Genomic DNA, 21,423 nt, shown 5'->3' with positions numbered 1-21,423 from the left:
TATTAAAAAAAAAGTTTATCTCTACAAGACCTCAATCTCTGAATAAAACAAAACAATCACATCCAAAACAGTCCCTTTCCCATCTTTAAGATCCATAGTTTTGTGTTTAACCTATAACAAGAACAATTTGTACTGTGACACTCCTTAACCAGATCTTAAGTTAGAAAATAAAACTAAAAATTTGCCAAGGCAAATAAATGACTATTAAATGGAAAACTTGGGTGTCACTAAATAATGTTCTACTACAGATTATTATTAAATAGTAACATTAAACCCATCAACATTCTGAGATGTTAACAAAGGAAGAAATCCATTCACTCTAAAGCTGAGTATCTTTTAAATAACCTCAAGCTGGGCCCTGCTTTCTACTTACTTCTTAAAGCCTATTTCAGCACTAAGACAATCTAATCTAAAGGAGAGGAAGTCAGGAAATCAGGTTTTCCATTAAACTCCCAGGCTCACCAATCTCCCAACTGGCATCTAGTACAGGAAAAGCCTCCAGGGAAGGAAGGAACTAAGTCTATTTGCCCTGCATTACTGGGCTGTAAGTTTGTGTTGTTATGGGCACCAGCACAATAAAACAAATATAAGGGCAAGGAAGCAAAAAGTTGACCGGATAAGACAATTGGTCTATGTGTTCAGTATATTAATGAAACTATAACTACCTAAAAGTTCCCAAGCATAACCAAATACAGAGTTAAATTATATATAATATATATATGTGTATGTATGCGTATATGTATATATAAAATTATGGGGTTAGGGTCAATACTTTAATAAAACTATAGCAGTTAAGGAATCTTTTATTCTCCTTAAATCTAATCCTTCCAAATTACAATTATAGACTATAGAACAGGAAGTATGCAAACCCATCTAAGGGATATCAGAACAGAGAGCTGATTTTGTCTCCAGCCTCTAAACGTTTCCCCACAAAAGGGTATGGGAAGATAAAAGATTATTCAACCAGTCAGTAAACCTAATTAGAAAGGCAAATTCTTTTGCAAACGTCCGTATTTAAGACCACATCTCCTGCTTTTATGCCTTTATTCTACTCCCCACAGCTTGTGGCAGAGTGGAGGAATAGGATTTCCCCTTTTACTATGCACTGTCACTTCACTTTCTGCTCCTTTAAACAAAGGCTTCAAGGGAATACTGGTGTTTAAGAATTAAAAACATACACTAGCATTCAAAGAGTGTTAGCTTTTAGGCATTCATGCACAGCTTTAGAGTCAGGCTGACCTTGCCTCAAAACCTAATTCAGGCTTTTATTAGTTCTATCATCTGAGCAGGTCTCTTTTCATTAACATGTTTCTGATAGCAAAAATATCTCACAGTGTTATTGTAAGTGATCTAATACACAGAAGCAACTAGAACTGTACCTACCACTTAGTAATCACATACATGTTAGCTATTCCCACTAATACCGTTATGTATCAATAACTTAGTTACACCACACACTCTCTAGTTATGTTTCCTGAGCTCTCAAAAGAAATATAATTATCTGTCTTGCCCAAACAATCTCATGGGATTCCTGGAAAATAAACCAATACACATAAAAAAGCTACTAAAAGGGGCGCCTGGGTGGCTCAGTCGTTAAGCGTCTGCCTTCGGCTCAGGTCATGATCCCGGGGTCCTGGGATTGAGCCCTGCACTGGGCTCCCTGCTCGGCAGGAAGCCTGCTTCTCCCTCTCCCACTCCCCCTTGCTTGTGTTCCCTCTCTCGCTCTCTGTCAAAAAAACAAAATCTTAAAAAAAAAAGCTACTAAAAAGTCTTCATTATAGATCTATCCATTACTCTGCTCACAAAAAAAATTACAGTTAAACACTGCATACAGGCTCTGTTTGAATACTATAGAACATTACAGGTTTAGTAAAACTAGTCTAAAGGACTATTTAAGTATTATTTTGTTAAACAAAACCAAAGTCTAAATAAGTATCATCTTCCTACTTAAAAGCTAGTATTTACTGAACTATGTGCCTATCACTGAGCTATGTACTTTTCATACATTATCTCATTTAATCTTCATAGGGTTGCTGTTGAGGTAGGTACTATTTATCCCCACTTCAGTGAGGACTGCAAATCTCCCAAGGATTAAGTAATCTGCCCAAGGATTAAGTAATTTGCCCAAGGTCAAAGAGCTAGTATATTTCTAGAATGGACACCTTAGCATGATGTGACATGATCACGTGAATGCAGTTTTCCCCTAAAACAATGGTAAGATCTTTTCAAATTCTACAAATAAAGTACTAAAACTCAGATACTAAGGAAAAGAGATATTATAAATTTTACACTAAAATGCAAATATAACCAGAGAAAACTTCTGAAGTTAGATGTACAAGAGAAAAATTGGGCTCCAGAATATCTAAACAGGGCACAAGGAAAACCACCCTTCTTTAGAGACTCCAACATGGACAGTTGCTCATCTGGTGAGATGTGTACTAAGACCTTTAGTGTACTGAGTTTAATTTTCACAAGCAAATTTACTCACTTCCATAGAAAGCACAATATAAATGCCTTTATCCATACATCGACTGCCCTAAAAACATGTACTATTATCAGGAAAACAGGAAGGAAAATAAATGTGGCTTGGACAAGCATATCATCTCTGTGGGAGGCAGTGATAAGGGACAACTAAAAATGCTCTGTTGAGTTTATGTATTATCTTGACACTTCATAGTGTTAGTGTGCAAAGAACACTGACAAAGGCCTAATTATAATTAGTAACTCTCAGTTCAAAAATTATGTGAAGATACTATAATATAGTAAATTTGGTGACAACAAACCTAATGAAATATAAGCCAAAGTTAGCAAGACGCATTTTAATTTTCAAATTTCAAAACGTCTTGACCAAAAGTAAAATAAACTACATTTGCATTTACTTAAGTTTAAAAACATACTAAAACTTCTGTTGATAGAGGAAGCTGAGGCAGTACGTGAAATATCTTGCCAACTGTGAGGTGTATCCAAGAACTCAGATATAAGATTATCCTCAAAATTAAACTCTAAAAATCCATAAAGGATTACTCCGTGGTTATGTAAGAGAATGTCCCTACCTTATTCTTAGGAAATAAACTCTAAAGTAATCAAAGGAATACTGGAGGGGCACAGTTCCTCCCACTTACTCTCAAAGGGTTCAGAAAAAAAAAAAAATGGGGAAAGAATTATAAAGCGTATGACACAAAATGTAAACAATTGGTGAAGGGCAAAATTGGTAAATTCCTCATCTCTATAACTTCTACTAAATTTGAAATTGTATCAAAGCAAAACATTTTAAAAATCTGACACAAATATGACAGATTAATATTATTCAATTAGTCTGCAGGTACATGAATATTCATTATACTACTTTATTATTCTAGATTCTCCTTATGATTAAAAAAAAATCCAAATGAAAAAGAAGGCTGTACTCTAGTCCCAGGTAAAGTATATTCTGGCCATGAGGAAGGCTGCATAAGACTACACTAAAATTTTGTTATTAATCATCTGTATCATACAATTAAGCCTTGCTCACTTCCATGCCTTTCAAGCAATCTCTGATTATAACTTTACTAATAGGTTAGGTATGCTATCCTGGTGCTCTATTAAACTTACAGCCAAAAAACGAAACGTTTTAAAAAGAACTTTTACGGGCGCCTGGGTGGCTCAGTTGGTTAAGCGACTGCTTTCGGCTCAGGTCATGATCCTGGAGTCCCAGGATCGAGTCCCGCATCGGGCTCCCTGCTCGGCGGGGAGTCTGCTTCTCCCTCTGACCCTCCCCCCTCTCATGTGCTCTCTCTCGTTCTCTCTCTCTCAAATAAATAAAATCTTTAAAAAAATAAAAAATAAAAATAAAAAGAACTTTTACTATGAAACTAAAAACAAAAACAAAGACACTATAGTGATAGAAGTCAAAATAGTGATTATCTCTTTGGGGTATGTACTGACTGGGAAAGATTAGGAGAGAGTCTTAGGGGAGGAGAGCTGTAAATGTTCTATCTTAATCTGGGTGTGGTTACATAGGTCTATACATATGTAAAAAATTACCATGCTTAAGGTTACTACACTTTATTACGTGTACAATTATTTCTCAATTTTATAATAAATTAAAACAAACAAGCAGTGCTTTCAAAGAACAGACATTCTCAGTTCAAATCCAAAACCCACAATGCAATAGAATGACACAGATTACATTGGCACTCAGATTTAGTGCTTTTTTTTTTTTTAAGATTTTATTTGTCAGAGAGAGAGAAAGGCAGACAGAGGGAGAGGGAGAAGCAGGTTCCCCGCTGAGCAGGGAGCCCAATGTGGGATTCAATCCCAGGACCCTGGGATCATGACCTGAGCCGAAGACAGACGCTTAACCAACTGAGCCAGCCAGGTGTCCCACTGGCACTCAGATTTATAACCAGTCCCTATAATCTTGGTTAACATGAGTATACCTCTGAGGTGGGTTGTTTTTTTGTTTTTGTTTTTGTTTTTGTTTTAAGAATAACCATTGCAGGAGGCACCTGGGTGGCTCAGTCGTTAAGCGGCTGCCTTCGGCTCAGGTCATGATCCCAGGGTGCTGGGATCGAGCCCCACATCGGGCTCTCTGCTCAGCAGGAAGCCTGCTTCTCCCTCTCCCACTCCCCCTGCTTGTGCTCCCTCTCTCGCTGTCTTTGTCAAATAAATAAAATCTTTAAAAAAAAAAATAGAATGACCATTGCAAAACTTTAAATAGAAGGTGTTCAAAGATATTAAGACACATGCAAGAAGAAGGAAGGTCAAGAGTTCCCAACAGGGGCGCCTGGGTGGCTCAGTCGGTTAAGCAGCTGCCTTTGCCTCAGGTCATGATCCTGGGGTCCTGGGATCAAGCCCCACGTCCGGCTCCCTGCTCAGTAGGGAGCCTGCTTCTCCCTCTCCCTCTGCCTGCCGCTCTGCCTGCTTGTGCTCTCTCTCTGTCAAATAAATAAATAAAAATCTTTAAAAAAAAAAGAGTTCCCAACAAATAGCATGAAATCTTGCTGAATCTGTAACATTATGATCTTACAAAAGAGCTAGAAATAAGGTTAGACACACTCCCCTCTACTGTTTTATGTTTTAGTCTGCTTGAAAAGATAAGCCACCTTGGTGGCTCAGTTGGTTAAACGTCCAACTCTTGATTTCAGCTCAGGTCATGATCTCAGGGTGGTGAGATCCAGCCCTGCATCAGGCTCACGCTGGGCGTGGAGCCTGCTTAAGATGGTCTCTCTCCTTCTCCCCTCAGTCCCTACCTCGCCCTATCTCAAAAAAAAAAAAAAAAGATAAAACGCCCTTTGAGGAAATTATGGGAATAGAAAACTATTTTTTAAAATATAGCTTTGGCAAAAAACTAAACACTCTACCACTGTGGATGTTGTCCTTTATTCAAAACAATGTCTGCACATTCAGGACAATATAAACCAAATCAATGTACATAATGGTAAACAGTACCATGAAACTAACATTTAAGAGGCAAGTATGGAAATAGATAGGGGTAAATCAGCTACTGCTACCTTCCTTCCACTGGGCTATATCCCATTTCAGAGATTCAAGTACTGTTATCCTTACTGTGTCAGTATTTCCACAGCAGAACGGAAACAAAATTTTTTCCTAATTCAACAGAAGTAAAGTTGCTAAGTCACCATTCAGAAATCACTCTCAACTCTAAAGAAATTCAAGAATTTTTTTAGCCAAAAACACCTAGAAATTAATCATTTTTTCAAGTTTGCTTTCTTAATGAACTGAATATAATCATAAACCCCGAAGTCTACATAAAAGGTCTGGAAATGACCATTTATATCAAATTTCTATAATAAGCAACACTAATCTACAGTGACAGATCAGATTAGCAGTTCGCTGAGGCTGATGAGAGAACTGACTGCTGAAGGGCATTAGGAACCTTTTCTGTAGTGATGGAAATATTCTCTGTCTAGAATAGGGTGGTGACTTTATAAGCCTATACGTCTGTCAAAGTACACTAGATGAATTCTGTTGCATATAAATTGTATCTTAATAAAGCAGACTTAAAAAGTAAATACACACAATTTAGAATTTGGAAAATGATTGGGAAATCAAATGCTAAGGGAAAAAAAACTCACTGAAATTGATTTAACTGAAAGAAAGGTATTTGTATAGAAGCCAATCAAGGTGACTCTCAGGGACGCCTGGGTGGCTCAGTCGGTTAAGCGGCTGCCTTCGGCTCAGGTCATGATCCCAGGGTACTGTGACCTAGTCCCGCATCGGGCTCTCTGCTCAGCGGGGAGCCTGCTGCTCCCTCTGCTTGTGCTCTGTCAAATAAATAAAATATTTTTAAAAAAGAAAAAAAAGGTGACTCCCAAAGTTACTTGACCCTCACACCAGCTCTACTCTCCACATACCACTCCCACTCCTCAACCACTTGCTCAATGCTATAAGCATTTCAGTCAAAATACAGACCCTTTAAGCATTATTGATACCTTTAAGAATAGTAAGTCTCAGGGGAGGGAACCAAGTCTGAGTAAATGGACAACAAAATAATAAATGCCCACTTTCCTAAAGCTATCTTACAATAATCTAAACCTCATAAATAATCAGAAAAATACAAATAAAAACAGTGAGGATAACTATTTTCCTATCTTCCATCCATTAGACTGGCAAAATTAAGATACCATTTACTTAATACTGGAATGAACATGGAAAATGACTACTTGCATTCACTTTGGGTAGAAGTAAAATAGCAACTTTTTTGTTTTTGTTTTGTTTTACAGATTTTATTTTTAAATAATCCCTACACTCAACGATGGGACTCGAACTTACAACCCTGAGATCAAGAGTCAAATGCTCCACCCACTGAGCCAGCCAGGCGTCCCTATTATAGCTACTTTGAAGAGCATTTTGGCAGTATTATTAAAACTATAGCTATGTAGGGACGCCTGACTGGCTGAGTCGGTAGAGCATGAACTCTCAATCCCAAGATCAAGAGTCACAAAATCCATGTTCGGTGCAGAGCTTACGTTTGGAAAAACAAAACAAAGCAAAAAAACTATAGCTACGTATACCATATGACCCAGCAAATCTGTTTTGCCTTTTTCTTTTTTTCTTTTTTTTTTTTTTTTTAAGTAATCTCTACCCCCAAAGTGAGGCTTAAACTCACAACCCTGAGTTCAAGAGTCACATGCTCTACCGATTCAGCCAGCCTGGGGCTCTGACCCAGCAAATCTATTTCTCAGATACTTCAGAGTAGTCACCCATTGAGAGAGATGTTTAAAAAAAAAAAAAAAAATCCGTCACTGCAACAGCTAGTAAGAACAAAAGACTAAAGACAACCTAAATATCGGCCAACAGAGGAATAACTACATGAACAAAAAATTATGTTCATATTATGGAATGTCATATAGTATTTAAGCAAATGTCTCTAAGATATATTGCAGAGAAAAATCATAAAATGTAGAGAGAGATGTACAGTATAGTAAAAAGAAAAAAGGGAAAGAATGTCATATATTATTTAGGGGTGTGTGTATACATACATACACACACACACACACACACACACAGAGGCATGATGGAAAAAGCCTGTGGGCGGGGGTGGGGGGGTTGGGGGATGTATTGAATGAATTATAGTGATTATTTCCAGAGAGAATAAAAAAAGACTAGGACTAAAAATTACGGTTAAAGGAATTTTAGCCTTATCTTTAATGTTTTAATATTTTACATGGAGAAAGTATTCACCTAACTCACATACTGAAATTTTATTTTGGAAAGCACTGATGCAAACAAGAAACGGATGTATTAAGTTTTCCTCCCTTAAATAGTTCAAACTGAGAAATATTACTATTATTTTACACAAGTTGCTGTGTCTCCATCATGCACCATATTGCACGCTACTTTGGAAAGCCCATCAATACTCAAATTTTCTCTTCTAATAAACTACCACCACTAAGGAAAAATAACATTACTCTCTAATACACCTCAAACCCTGTAAGAGACAATGAAAAAAAAAAATCAAGAATTTAAAACAAAAAACTTCAGGGGAACCTGGGTGGCTCAGCTGGTTAAGCATCCAATTCTTGATTTTGGCTCAGGTCATGATCTCAGGGTCGCAAGATCAGTCCCTCATGGGGCTCCGCACTGGGTGTGGAGCCTGCTTAAGATTTTCTCTTTCCCTCTCTCTGCCCCTTCCCCCCTCTAAAACAAATCTTTAAAAAATTTTTAATTTAAAAATAAAACAAAAAACTTCAAAACTACAAAACATTGTTAAAAATTAAAGACAACCTAAACAAATGGAAAGACACCCTGCTTTCATGGCTCAAAAGATTTAATTTATTAAGATGGCAATACTATGAACTTTTATAAGAAAACTTAGGAGTAAAACTTCATGACTTCGAATTATGTAATGGTTTCTTGGATTAAAAAAAAAACCAAGGGGCGCCTGGGTGGCTCAGCTGGTTAAGCGACTGCCTTCGGCTCAGGTCATGATCCTGGAGTCCCGGGATCGAGTCCCCCATCGGGCTCCCTGCTCAGCAGGGGGTCTGCTTCTCCCTCTGCCCTCTTCCCTCTCGTGCTCTCTCATTCTCTCAAATAAATAAATAAAATCTTAAAAAAAAAAAAAACTCTTAAGTATTCAAAGATAAAATAGATCAAATGGGATTTTATCAATATTAAGTATATCTGTGCTTCAAAGGACACCATCAAGAAAGGGGAAAGACAGCTTTTCCTGTAAGCAGCCTGAGGTGATCTCGGAAATGGTTTGCTATTCACTTGATCCAAAAAAAACCCCCAAAAATTATGCCAACCAAGAGGTTCAAATCTTTGTGTTCACTTTAAGAACACTCATGAAACTGCCCAGGCCATCAAGAGTATGCATTTCCAAAAAGCCACCAAGTATCTGAAGGATGTCACTTTACAGAAATGTGTGCCATTCTGTCACTATAATGGTGGAGTTGGTAGGTGTGCCCAAGCCAAACAGTGGGGTTGGACACAGGGCCGGTGGTCCAAAAAGAGTGACTTTTTACTGAATAGGTGTAAAACTGCAGGGAGTAATGCTGAACATTAAGAGTTTAGATTCTCTAGTCATTGAACACAACCAAGTGAAAAAAGCCCCAAGATACGACCCAGAACTTAGAGAGCTCATGTTGGGACTAACCCCTACACGAGCTCTCCCTGCCACACTGAGATGATCCTTACTGAAAAAGAGCAGACTGTTCCTAAGCCAGAAGAGGAGGCTGCACAGAAAAAGATATCTCAGAAGAAACTGAAGAAAACTTATGGCCCAGGAGAGTAAATTCAGCACAAAATAAAAGTGAAGTAAAGAAAGGAAGAAAAGAGGCAATCCATGAAATGGGAGAAAATCTTTGCAAATTATATATCTATAAGAGACTTGTATATACAATATATAAAGAACACTACAACTCAACAAGAATTTTTAAAATAAAAATGGACAAAGGATCTGAACAGACATTTCTCCAAAGAAGTTGTACAAATGGTCAATAAGCACATGAAAAGATGCTCAATATCATTAGTCATTATGGAAATGTAAATCAAAACCACAATGATATACACTTCAAATCCACTAAGGATGGCTAGAAATCAAAGAAGTAAATAACAAGTGTTATATTAAAGATGCAGAGAGGGGCGCCTGGGTGGCTCAGTTGGTTAAGTGTCTGCCTTCAGCTCAGGTCTTGATCCCAGGGTCCTGTGTTCGAACCCCGAGTGGGGCTCCCTGTTCAGTGGGGAGTCTGCTTCTCCCTCTCTCTCTGCCTGTTGTCTATCTCTCTTTCTCTCTCTCAAATGAATAAATAAAACCTTTAAAAAAAAAAACGATGGCTCCTATTTTAAACAAACAGAAAATAATAAAGTTTAGGGACACCTGGCTGGCTCAGTCAGTGGAGCATGCTTCTCAATCTCGGGGTTGTGGGTTTGAGCCCCATGTTGGGTGTAGAGATTACTTAAAAAAATTTTTTTAAGATTTTATTTAGGGTGCCTGGGTGGCTCAGTTGGTTAAGCGACTGCCTTCGGCTCAGGTCATGATCCTGGAGTCCCTGGATCGAGTCCCGCATCGGGCTCCCTGCCCGGCAGGGAGCCTGCTTCTGCCTCTGACCCTCCCCCCTCTCATGTGCTCGCTCTCTCTCTCATTCTCTCTGTCTCAAATAAGTAAATAAAATCTTTTTAAAAAAAAGATTTTATTTATTTATTTGATAGAGCGAGACAGATAGTGACAGAGATAGTGAGAGAGCACAAGCAGGGGGAGAGGCAAAGGGAGAGGGAGAAGCAGGCTCCCCGTGGAGCAGGGGATCCGACGTGGGGCTCAATCCCAGGACCCTGAGATCATGACCTGAGCCGAAGGCAGACGTTTAACAACTGAGCCACCCAGGCACCCGAGATTACTTAAAATTAAAAAATAATAATAATAAAGTGTTGGCTTCCATGTGGAAAAACTGGAATTCTTGTGCACTGCTGGTGGGAATGTAAAATGGTGCAGCCACTGTGGAAAACAGGATGGTTCCTCACAAAATTAAAACATAAAATTACCGTATGATCCAGCGTGTATATCCACTTCTGGATATACATACCCACAAGAACTGAAAAGTAGGGACCTGAACTGGTATTTATATATCCATGTTCACAGCACTGTTTACAGCAGCCAAAAGGTGGATGCAACACAAGTGTCCATCAGTGGATGAAGGGATAAACAAAACATGACATATATGTACAGTGGAATATTATTCAGCCTTAAAAAGGAAGGAAATCCTCACACATGCCACAACATGGATGAACCAACAACATTATGCTGAATGAAATAAGCCAGTCACAAAAGAACAAATATTGTATGATTACATTTACATGAGGTACTTAGAGTAGTCAAATTCAGAGAAAAAGAAAGCAGAATGATCATTGCTAGGGGCTTGGGAGAGGGATGAATGGGTACAGAGCTTCAGTTAAGGAAGATGAAAAGGTTCTGGAGATGGATGGTGGGGATGGATGCACAACAATGTGAATGTACTTAATGCCACAAACTGTACACTTAAAAATGGTTATGGTTAAAGTGGGGGGCTCAGCTGGTTAAGGATCGGAGTCTTGATTTCAGCTCAGGTCATGATCTCGGGGTTGTGGGATCGAGCCCCACATCAGGCTCCACACTCAGCGCAGAGTCTGCTGGAGATTCTCTCCCCCCATCCCTTGCTTGTACATATATGTACTCTCTCTAAATATTTTTTTTAATGGTTAAAATGGTAAATTTCATGTTATATTTTACCACAATGCTCTCTCTCTCTCTCTCTCTCTATATATATATACATACATACATGCATAAAGTAAAAGTAGTAAAGTGAAATAAGAATTTTGGAAAAAAACCAAAAATCCTAAGCTCCCCCAAAAGAAATTCCCCAAGCAGGATGTTCATTAACAGGATGTACAAGAGGACAAAAAACAAAACAAAACAAAAACCACCATCCGGGAGTTTTTGTTACAACTCTCACATTAAAGTTTGTAAACTTTATTTTTTCCATTGACGTACAGTTGACACACAATGTTTCAGGTGTACAACATAGTGGTTCAACAACTCTATACCTTATGCCATGCTCACCACCAAATGTAGCTACCACCTGTCAACATACAGCACTATTCCAATACCTTTGACTATATTCCCTATGATGTAACTTTCACCCCCAAACCCCCTACCCCACCCCTACCCACCCTGTGATTTATTCATTCCGTAACTGGAAGCCTGTATACCTGTCACACCCCTTCACCCATTTTTGCATATCCCCCCATCCTCCTCCCCTCTGGCAATCGTCCGTTTGTTTTCTGTATTCACAGGTCTGTTTCTATGTTTTAAATCTTTAAAATACAATTTAGTAAAACCTGAAGAAGTTAGTCTCTCATATATCTTCAAAGAAGAATAACAAAAGGCAAAAAAAATTAGAAGCAAAACTGACAAGTTCTAGCTTTTGCATTTGGTCACCTCAATCTTTAAACCAAATGCAATTTATATCTATGCTTTATATTAAAGTTTGAACAATAGAGTTCTAGAGATTTTTTTAAGTAGGCTACACGCCCAAAGTGGGGCTTGAATTCACGACCCTGAGAGCAAGAGTCGCATGTTCAACAGACTGAGCCAGCCAGGCGCCCCACTAGAGATTTGCATATAAGGTTGAAAACAAAAAGAAGCTTTATTCATAATAGATGTACAATACTGCTCTTGACATGATTTCCTTCACCTCTAAGATTCTTTTCCTACCATTCAAAACGTTTAAATATCAACCATTTCCTTTTTGTTATAAAGATGCAAAATATAGGTATCCAAATGAATATAACATTCAAATATTCTAAATACCAAGAGGTACCAAAACAATAAACAAATTTAACAAAGTACTTCTTACTGAAGTCCCATATCCAGACTTCAACTTAAGTGTCTTCTATTCCTAGTCTTAATCTTGCATGGATTTCTTGATGGGCTTAGTTTTACAAAGTAGACTCCAACAAAATGTTATTTTCTCTAGCCAATTATAGATGGTTAAATTAGCAGAAATGAGTCACTAAATTAGCATAATATGGAGTGATCTATTAATTTTTTTTTAGCTAATAAGGAATAACTGAGTTCCTGAGTCATCTGAACAAATTACCTTAATCTTAAAAACAATAAAAGCACAGGAAAAATAAAATACACATACAGTCATCATCTGAAATCCTAATAAAGTTAGATACATGAAATACATTCAAACATAGTTATACTGGGTTGAATTTAATCTAGAAAAATACTTCCTACAGATTAAAACCAGGACTATAAACATGCCCAAAGGTGAATATAAATTAATAGACCAGAAATACTTATTAAATTTCAAGAGGCAAATGTCCGATGGAGCATATATCACTATTTTACAACATTTTATTAACTTCTTTATGAGAAAATTTCCCTTTCTCCCTTCATAACTAACTTTTGCTTTCAATGTATATAAAATTGGACAGTTTAAACCATTTTGCCAAATGTATCAGTGAGAAATCCATGCCAAGACAGAATGCCATTTACTTTTTCTTTTTTTTAACGACCCAGCAATTGCACTGCTGGGTATTTACCCCAAAGGTACAAATGTAGGGGCACCTGGGTGGCTCAGTCGTTAAACGTCTGCCTTCGGCTCAGGTCAGGATCCCAGGGTCCAGGCATTGAGCCCCGCATCGGGCTCCCTGCTCGGCGGGAAGCCTGCTTCTCCCTCTCCCATTCCCCCTGCTTGTGTTCCCTCTCTCGCTGTCTCTCTCTAATAAATAAAAATCTTTTAAAAAAAAAAAAAAGATACAAATGTAGTGATCCGAAGGGGCACATGCACCCCAATGTTTATAGCAGCAATGTCCACGATAGCTAAATTATGGAAAGAGCCTAGATATCCATCAACAGATGAATGGATAAAGAAAATGAGGTGTATATATACAATGTTATATTATACAGCCATCAAAAAATGAAATCTTGCCATTTGCAATGACGTGGATGGTACTAGAGGGTATTATGCTAAGTGAAATAAGTCAATCAGAGAAGAACAATTATCATATGATCTCACTGATATGCAGAATTTAAGAAACAAGGCAGAGGATCATAGAGGAAGAGAGGAAAAAATGAAACAAGATGAAACCAGAGAGGGAGACAAACCATAAGAGACTCTTAATCTTAGGAAACAAACCGAGGGTTTGCTGGAGGGGAGAGGGGTGGGGGTATGGGGTGGCTGGGTGATGGACACTGGGGAGGGTATGTGTTGTGGTGAGCACTGTGAATTGTGTAAGACTGATGAATCACAGACCTGTACCGCTGAAATAATATCTTAATACATTAATGTATTCATGTAAATACATTAATACAAATACATTATGTTAATTTTTAAAAAAGGAATTAACAGTCCAAAAAAAGGAAGGAAAAAAAAATGCCATTTACTTTATTTTTATTTTTTTTGTAGACTCCACACCCAACATGGGGCTTAAACTCATGACCCTGATCGAGAGTCTCATGCTCTACCAACTAAGCCAGCCAGGCACCCCAGAATGGCATTTACTTTTAAATATGTACACTTCTGGTTTAAAGAATAAAAATGTGACATGCTAAAGAATTAGGAAGAGGTAGGGGTTAGAGAAAATTTTTTCCTCGCAGGAAAAAAGAAAAAAAAAAAAAGCAAGAAGCACAAAATGAGGAAACTTAATGACCCAGTGACTACCAGCAAAACTATGTAGTCATATGACAGGACATTGAGAGCTATAATTTTAGATTTTAGCCTGATAATAAAATCTCTCTTGTGGGGAGGAAAGACATAATTCAACTGAACATAAAGACAATCTTTTCCTTTTTTTTCTTTTTTTTAAGATTTTATTTATTTGACAGAGAGAGACACAGCGAGAGAGGGTTGAACACAAGCAGGGGGAGCGGGAGAGGGAGAAGCAGGCTTCCCGCTGAGCAGGTAGCCCGATGTGAGGCTCGATCCCAGAACCAAAGGCAGACGCGCCCCTTTTCTGTGTATTCTTAAAAGCAAATAATATTGTGTATCTCTACCTTTTAGAATCCACAACCAGTAGCATTTTTTTCGTTGTTAAATTCCCTTTACTCTTAACACATGACATGATCTGATCCCTTTAAATTAACAGTTGATTGACAATTTCCAGACAGATTCTGGTAATACCCCAATGTACCAAAAGACAGCAGAAGACTATCATAAAGATTCAGCATATTTTCTTTTTTAAAAAATTTTATTTATTTATTTGAGAGAGAGCGCACGTGAAACAGGGGACGGTCAGAGGGAGAAGCAGACTCCCTGCTGAGCAGGGAGCCTGATGCAGGACTCCATCCAGGGACTCCAGGATCATGACCTGAGCCAAAGGCAGTCGCTTAACCAACTGAGCCACCCAGGCACCCCCATTCAGCATATTTTACCCACTTGACTCAAGAAAGCAACTTATACATGAATAATTCCCTACTCCTTTTCCTTTACAGGCCACAAACTGAAGTCAGAGACCACGTAATCTTGCTCATTACTGCATCCACAAGGCCTAGGGAGTAAGAGTGTCTAGTAAATAGGTGGTATTTGGTAAGTATTTTATTTATAAACCTAAGCCAAATCCTATAAAGGAAACAGGTAAAACTGAAAGAGGAAGAGGTTTCAAGGCAGAGGAAATGCCTCAGAGAGCTCTTTTGTATCAAAATGAAAATTTTTAAGCTCAAAATTAATACATGGAAGTTAAAGTATACAACCTATTTACAGATGCTTAACATGGTGGACTTATTTTTCAATGTATCTAGAAGTAAAACCTTATTCTGGCATACACTGGTAGACAAGTACAAGAAAGAACTATAGGACGCCTGGGTGGCTCAGTTGGTTAAGCGACTGCCTTCGGCTCAGGTCATGATCCTGGAGTCCCGGGATCGAGTCCCGCATCGGGCTCCCTGCTCAGCAGGGCGTCTGCTCCTCCCTCTCCCGCTCCCCCCTCTTGTGCTCTTTCTCTCTCTCACTCTCTCTCTCAAATAAATAAATAAAATCTTTAAAAAAAAAAAAAGAACTATATACATCTCTAAAAGTTCTAAACAGCACAAGTACAGATCATACTCCCAACACTTCCCTTCCAGGTTCATCTCACACCAGATAACACCAGCAATTACTCATCTTTTCTAAATTAAACACTTAAACTCTCTGCATTAGCAACCTAAGACATTTGATGATTTTAGATGGGGAAAAAGTATTTTACAATTCCAGGATAAATAAGCAACTTACATGTGTCAAATGATCCCTTACGAGTTATTCAAATCACATTTAATCATTAGCAAATACTGTGTACTCATAAGATCTTCAAGCTACACGAAGATCTTACTTACCCATATACATCATGGACACAGTATGTCAATTTACTCATAAGTTAACTTTTTACCAAGACATAAAAGCTATAAAAGGAAAAAAGCCATAAAAGGAAAGTAAACAACAGGTATTAAATAAACGCACAATATTTTTATAACCTTCTGTTTACCTAGTAGTAATGAGAATAAAATGAGGGAGGGCACTTGGGTGGTGTAGTTTGTTGAGCTTCCAACACTTCGTTCCGGTTCAGGTCATGATGTCATGGTTGTGAGACTGAGCCCCACGTCAGGCTCCACACTCAGCACAAAGTCCGCTTGAGATTCTCTCTCCCTGTGCCCCGCCCCCACTGCACGCAGGATCATGTTTGTGCTTTCTCTAAAATAAATAAGCCTTTTTTTAAAAAAATGAGAGGAGGGCGCCAGGGTGGCTCAGTCAGTTAAGTGACTGCCTTCGGCTCTGGTCATGACCCCAGGGTCCTGGGATCAAGCCCCACATCGGGCTCCCTGCTCAGTGGGGAGCCTGCTTCTCCCTCTCCTCCCCACGTGCTCTCTCTCGCAGTCTCTCTCTCTCTCAAATAAATGAATAAAATCTTTGGAAAAAATTAATAAAAAAAAATAAATGAATAAATAAAAAATGAGGGGAAATTACTGAACATCTTTTGTCAACATTTAAATGCTAACACTATTAAGTGGTGCCAAATGTGGCACAAAGATTTGTTCCAGTGAGATAAAGGTTCTGGTGAACAAAGATGGCCCAATTTCGGGAAAGTTATTTTTTTAAGTAATCTCTATATCCAACGTGGGGCTTGAGCTCATGACCCTGAGATCAAGAGTCACATGCTCTTCCAACTGAGCCAGCCAGGCGCCCCAATTTCAGTGAAAATTAGATGGAAATTACACTTTATGAAGTCCACCACGTATGTGTTGCAACTTTTAATACAAATCCCAGTACAGGGGTGCCTGGGTGGGTGGGTCAATTGAGCGAGTGACACTTAACTTCAGCTCAGGTCATGATCTCAGGGTTGTGAGATAGAGCCCTGCCCCTACTCTGAGCTGAGCATGGAACCTGCTTAAGATTCTCTCTCTCCCTCTCCTGTTTGTATGCTTTCTCACTCTTAAAAACAAAAACAAAAAACAAATCCCAGTACAGTACAAATTTTTAAATCTTATATAAAGGTTCTTTTTCTTTGGGTGATGAGGAATGGAAAAGAAAATATTAAAAAGAAAACGAAACTGAAGTTTGTAGTCCTAACAATGACCCGACTATAGCCACACAATTTTTCCTTTAAGCAATACATAGGAAAATTTAATGCCTCCTTCATCTGAAAAAACAGTCACTTAAAATCACCTTTCCTCTTTTTTTTTTTTTTAAAGATTTTATCTATTTTTTAGAGAGCGAGCGAGAGAGAAACAGCATCAGAGGGGAGAGGGTCAGAGGGTGAAGCAGGCTCCCCGCTGAGCCGGGAGCCCGATGCAGGACTCGATCCCAGGACCCTGGGATCATGACCTGAGCCGAAGGCAGATGCTTAACCATCTGAGCCACCCAGGTGTCCCTCACCTTTCCTCTTCTAATGTTAAAGTGGGTTCTTAAGAGGCTAATCCTCTTAATTATTCCCATATTCTAATGAATACCAGCTTGTAAAAGCCAATACAAAATCTTTTACTGAAAGTGTTAGGATATCACAGAACAAGAACAGAATCCATAATTAATTACTGACATTGTATCTTTAAGCTCAAACTACTGTGGTTACAGTGGCCAGTGAGACAGTGCCAGCTATCAATTGTAGGCATTATGAAGCAACTGGTAAAATAGTAGATCCAGGGTACTATTTACAATCCTATTATAAAGGTTAAACATTTCTTTTTTTTTTTTAAAGATTTTATTTATTTATTTGAGAGAGAGAATGAGAGAGAGAGAGAGAGAGAGAGCATGAGAGGGGGAGGGTCAGAGGGAGAAGCAGACTCCCCGCCGAGCAGGGAGCCCGATGCGGGACTCGATCCCGGGACTCCAGGATCATGACCTGAGCCGAAGGCAGTCGCTTAACCAACTGAGCCACCCAGGCGCCCATAAACATTTCTTAATTTACATAAAATCCTGTAATAAAAATTAGGACATGGATATTGGCTAAGCCAGGACAACTGTTACAAAAGGTTGCCTGCAAAAGGCAATATATTAAGTAGTCAAACGCTATAATAGCTTTTGGGTTGTTTTTTTTTTTTTTTTTTTTTAAGTAATCTATAACTTGGGACTTGAACTCCCGACCCCAAGATCAAGAGTCACCTGCTCTACTGACTGAGCCAGCCGGGTGCCCATTATAATAGCTTTTATCATGCAGAATCTTTCATTTCTAAAAGATTAGTCTAGCTACAATAGAGTAACTGGTTTGGGACTAGCCCTCTCACCATAACCAATTAGAACACTGGACATAATATATGAAACAATTCCTGGATGTTGGACAATAGACAGCTCAGAACTACCATCCCAGACAGAAGGGAGACAAACTACCTGAAACCTGTAACTACCTAAACTTTTCGTCCCGAAGTACTTTCCACACCCTGGCCAAAAAGGGGGAATCCAAGCAGAGCAGAAATCCAACAGAAACTCAAATACAAGTTTCAGAAGGCTGAGGCAGCTGTACCCTATGGGGCATTCTTGTGTCTTTACTAAACTAAGCTGTACATGCATAGGGTGAGAGTCCAGGAAGGTGGGTAAAGAAGAACCATTGGGAGGCAGACGCCTGGGTGGCTTAGTCGGTTAAGCGTCTGCCTTTGGCTCAGGTCATGATCCCAGGGTCATGGGATCAAGCCCCGCATCAGGCTCGCTGCTCAGTGGAGAGCCTGCTTCTCCCTCTCTTCTGCCACTTCCTCTACTTGTACGCTCTCTCTTTCTGTCAAATAAATAAATAAAATCTTTAAAAAAAAAAGGAAGAACCATTGGGTAATGAGCAACTACTGGGGTACTATAAACATAACTACCACTGGAGTTTACAGACCTCTGATTCTGACCAACCGGAGTAGAGAGAGACCTTGCTGAACACTCAAGAGCATTCAGATGAGAAGGCATCAGCAGAGCTAAACTAGCCCTAGGACACTCCTCTCTTGGCCTACCTCAACAAAGCTTTAAATAAAAACAAGTCTTGGTGGTGTCGGCGGCCGCGGGAGCCGGACCGGGACACTCGCCGGGAGGGCGGCGGGCGGCGGGCGGCGAGGGTCCGGAGGCCGCGGGCAGGCGGCGGCGAGCGCGAGCCGAGGGCGGCCGGCCTGCAGCGGCCGACGAACCGGGATCGCGCGGCGCCCGGAGCCATGTCGGTGAACATGGACGAGCTGCGGCACCAGGTCATGATCAACCAGTTCGTGCTGGCCGCGAGCTGCGCGGCCGACCAGGCGAAGCAGCTGCTGCAGGCGGCCACTGGCAGTTCGAGACCGCCCTGAGCACGTTTTTCCAAGAAACCAACATTCCCAACAGCCACCACCACCACCAGATGATGTGCACCCCAAGCAACACACCTGCCACACCGCCCAACTTCCCTGACGCACTGGCTATGTTCTCCAAGCTTCGTGCCTCCGAGGGCTTGCAGGGCAGCAATAGTCCCATGACGGCCGTGGCCTGCTCCCCCCATGCAAGCTTCAGCCCCTTCTGGGCCTCGTCCCCACCCAGCCACCAGGCCGCCTGTATCCCACCCTCCTCCCCCACGGCCCACAGCTTCCACCACCTCCACCACCCACAGCCCACGTGGCCCCCCGGAGTGCAGCAGGGTGGTGCCCAGCACAAAGCCATGGCTGCCATGGATGGCCAGAGATGAGACTGGATGCTGCCGGGCGCTGGGCTGGAGCTGGGGGGGGGGGGGCAGTCCAGGGTCGTGGGACACAGGGGGGAGCCGGGGCAGGTGGGAGTTTCCTGAAGATGGCACTGGAAGATTTTATAAAATAATTTTTGTGGGTTGGGGGGGGGGGCAGTAAACTTCCTGAGCCTCTTGGTCCTTCAGGAGTCCCTCATCAGACAAGTTTTTTTCTCTTTCTAACTATAATATATATGAAAATATAAATATAACTAATGTATGTGAGAATGGGGCTGGCTGACCGAGGTCTTGGGGTCAGCAGAGAAGGACCAGAGCGTCCCCTTGGGCCAGCACCCCTTCCCTCCACCCCTCATCCCAGGACAGGTGCTTGGAAGCCAGATGGGGTGATCCTGCAGTCATGAGGGGTCTGCTAGCTGCCTCTCGGAGGTCACGCCTTCGGGAATCGAGGACCACCGTGGATCCACTCAAGGAGTTCCACAGCAGGGGCTCCCTGAAGCGCCTGTCGGCCGAAGGTATGGAAGCCCCTTGCCATCCGAGCTCTCCCTAACCGGACTTCCGTGGCTGGCTCCTCAGGGGCCCTGCAGCTCCAGGTCTCTTCTGGTGTCACCCGCTGCCAGCCAGATGTGCGGGGCTTGTGCAGAACTAAAGAGCTGGCATGGGCCAGAGACTCAGGCTCTGCCTAGCAGGGGTCCTGATCCTCCTCGGCCACCCTGCCTCTCCCACTGTGTGTCCCACCGGACAGAGTGGAGAGCTTGCCTTGGATTTACTTCCCAGATCAATCATCTCACCAGGGTGAAATTTTCATTTAAAAACTTAAAAGAGACTTTTCTAAAAAAAAATAAAAACAACTCAAAGAATTTGAATATAAAATAACTTTTCCTCTTTAAAAGATAGCTTTTTAAAGCAAATATAGGGACGCCTGGGAGGCTCAGTTAGTTAAGCATTTGCTTTCGGCTCAGGTCATGATCCTAGGGTCCTGGGATCAAGTCCCACATCAGGCTCCTTGCTCAGTGGGGAGCCTGCTTCTCCCTCTGCCTGCCGGTCCCCCTGCTTGTCTTCTCTGACAAATAAATAAAGATCTTTAAAAAAAAAAATTTAAAGCAAATATAACACTGAATTACGGGTTTTATAACATATCTCATAGTAAAATGACAAATAGCACAAAGACTAAGAGGGAAAATGGAGATATACTACCATAGGACTCTTACGTTATACATCAAGTAGTATATTATTATTTAAAAGTAGACCATGGTAAGTTAAAAGGGCTTACTATACACCCTACAGCAGCTATGGAAATAAATAAGTACAGTTAATATACTAATGTAGGAGATAAAGTAAATATCACAAAACAATCCAAAAAATGGCAAGAAAAGAAAAAATTAAGAATAGATGAGATTGGGGGGGGTGCCTGGCTGGCTCTGTCAGTGGAGCATGCGACTCTTGATCTCAGGATCATGAGTTTGAGGCCCATGCTGGGTGTAGAGATTACTTTAAAAAAATATTTTTTGTAATTAAAAAAAGAAGAATAGATGAATAGCGTCAGGGAGGAACAACTTTTCCTCTGCTCTTTAGTTCAATACTGGAGGCCTGCAAATTAAACTGAAAATGATGGGAGGAGGGCAAAGTTTACTCATATATATATGAACACACAAAAGTTGTGACTTTCTAAACAGCTGAAGATGGGGCCTTATATACTTAATTTATTAGGAGAGGGAGGAGTTGAAAGGCTCCTTTAGGAAGAACAAATGGGTTTCTAGAGGAATAAACAGAAGATAAGCAAATTTGTGATAATGTCTGTTTATGCAGGGGTGAGTGGTCTTATTCATTTTTTTTTTCTTTATGGCCATG

The 21,423-nt window shown here is 40.4% G+C and overlaps 1 protein-coding gene and 1 pseudogene across 11 annotated transcripts in view; one reads left to right on the top strand and one right to left on the bottom strand.

Moving 5' to 3' along the window:
• MTMR3 (myotubularin related protein 3) overlaps positions 1–21,423 on the bottom strand; it is a 141,819-nt gene that overhangs the window by 88,192 nt on the left and 32,204 nt on the right. The window lies entirely within an intron of this gene.
• LOC118018640 lies at positions 19,079–19,578 on the top strand (annotated as a pseudogene).

The sequence above is a fragment of the Mirounga leonina genome, unplaced genomic scaffold (genome assembly GCF_011800145.1).
Source record: "Mirounga leonina isolate KUSES-001 unplaced genomic scaffold, KU_Mleo_1.0 Mir_171, whole genome shotgun sequence".
Classification (NCBI taxonomy): domain Eukaryota; kingdom Metazoa; phylum Chordata; class Mammalia; order Carnivora; family Phocidae; genus Mirounga; species Mirounga leonina.
Note: the sequence above shows the minus strand (reverse complement) of the source record. Positions and strands in the feature narration are given on the sequence as shown.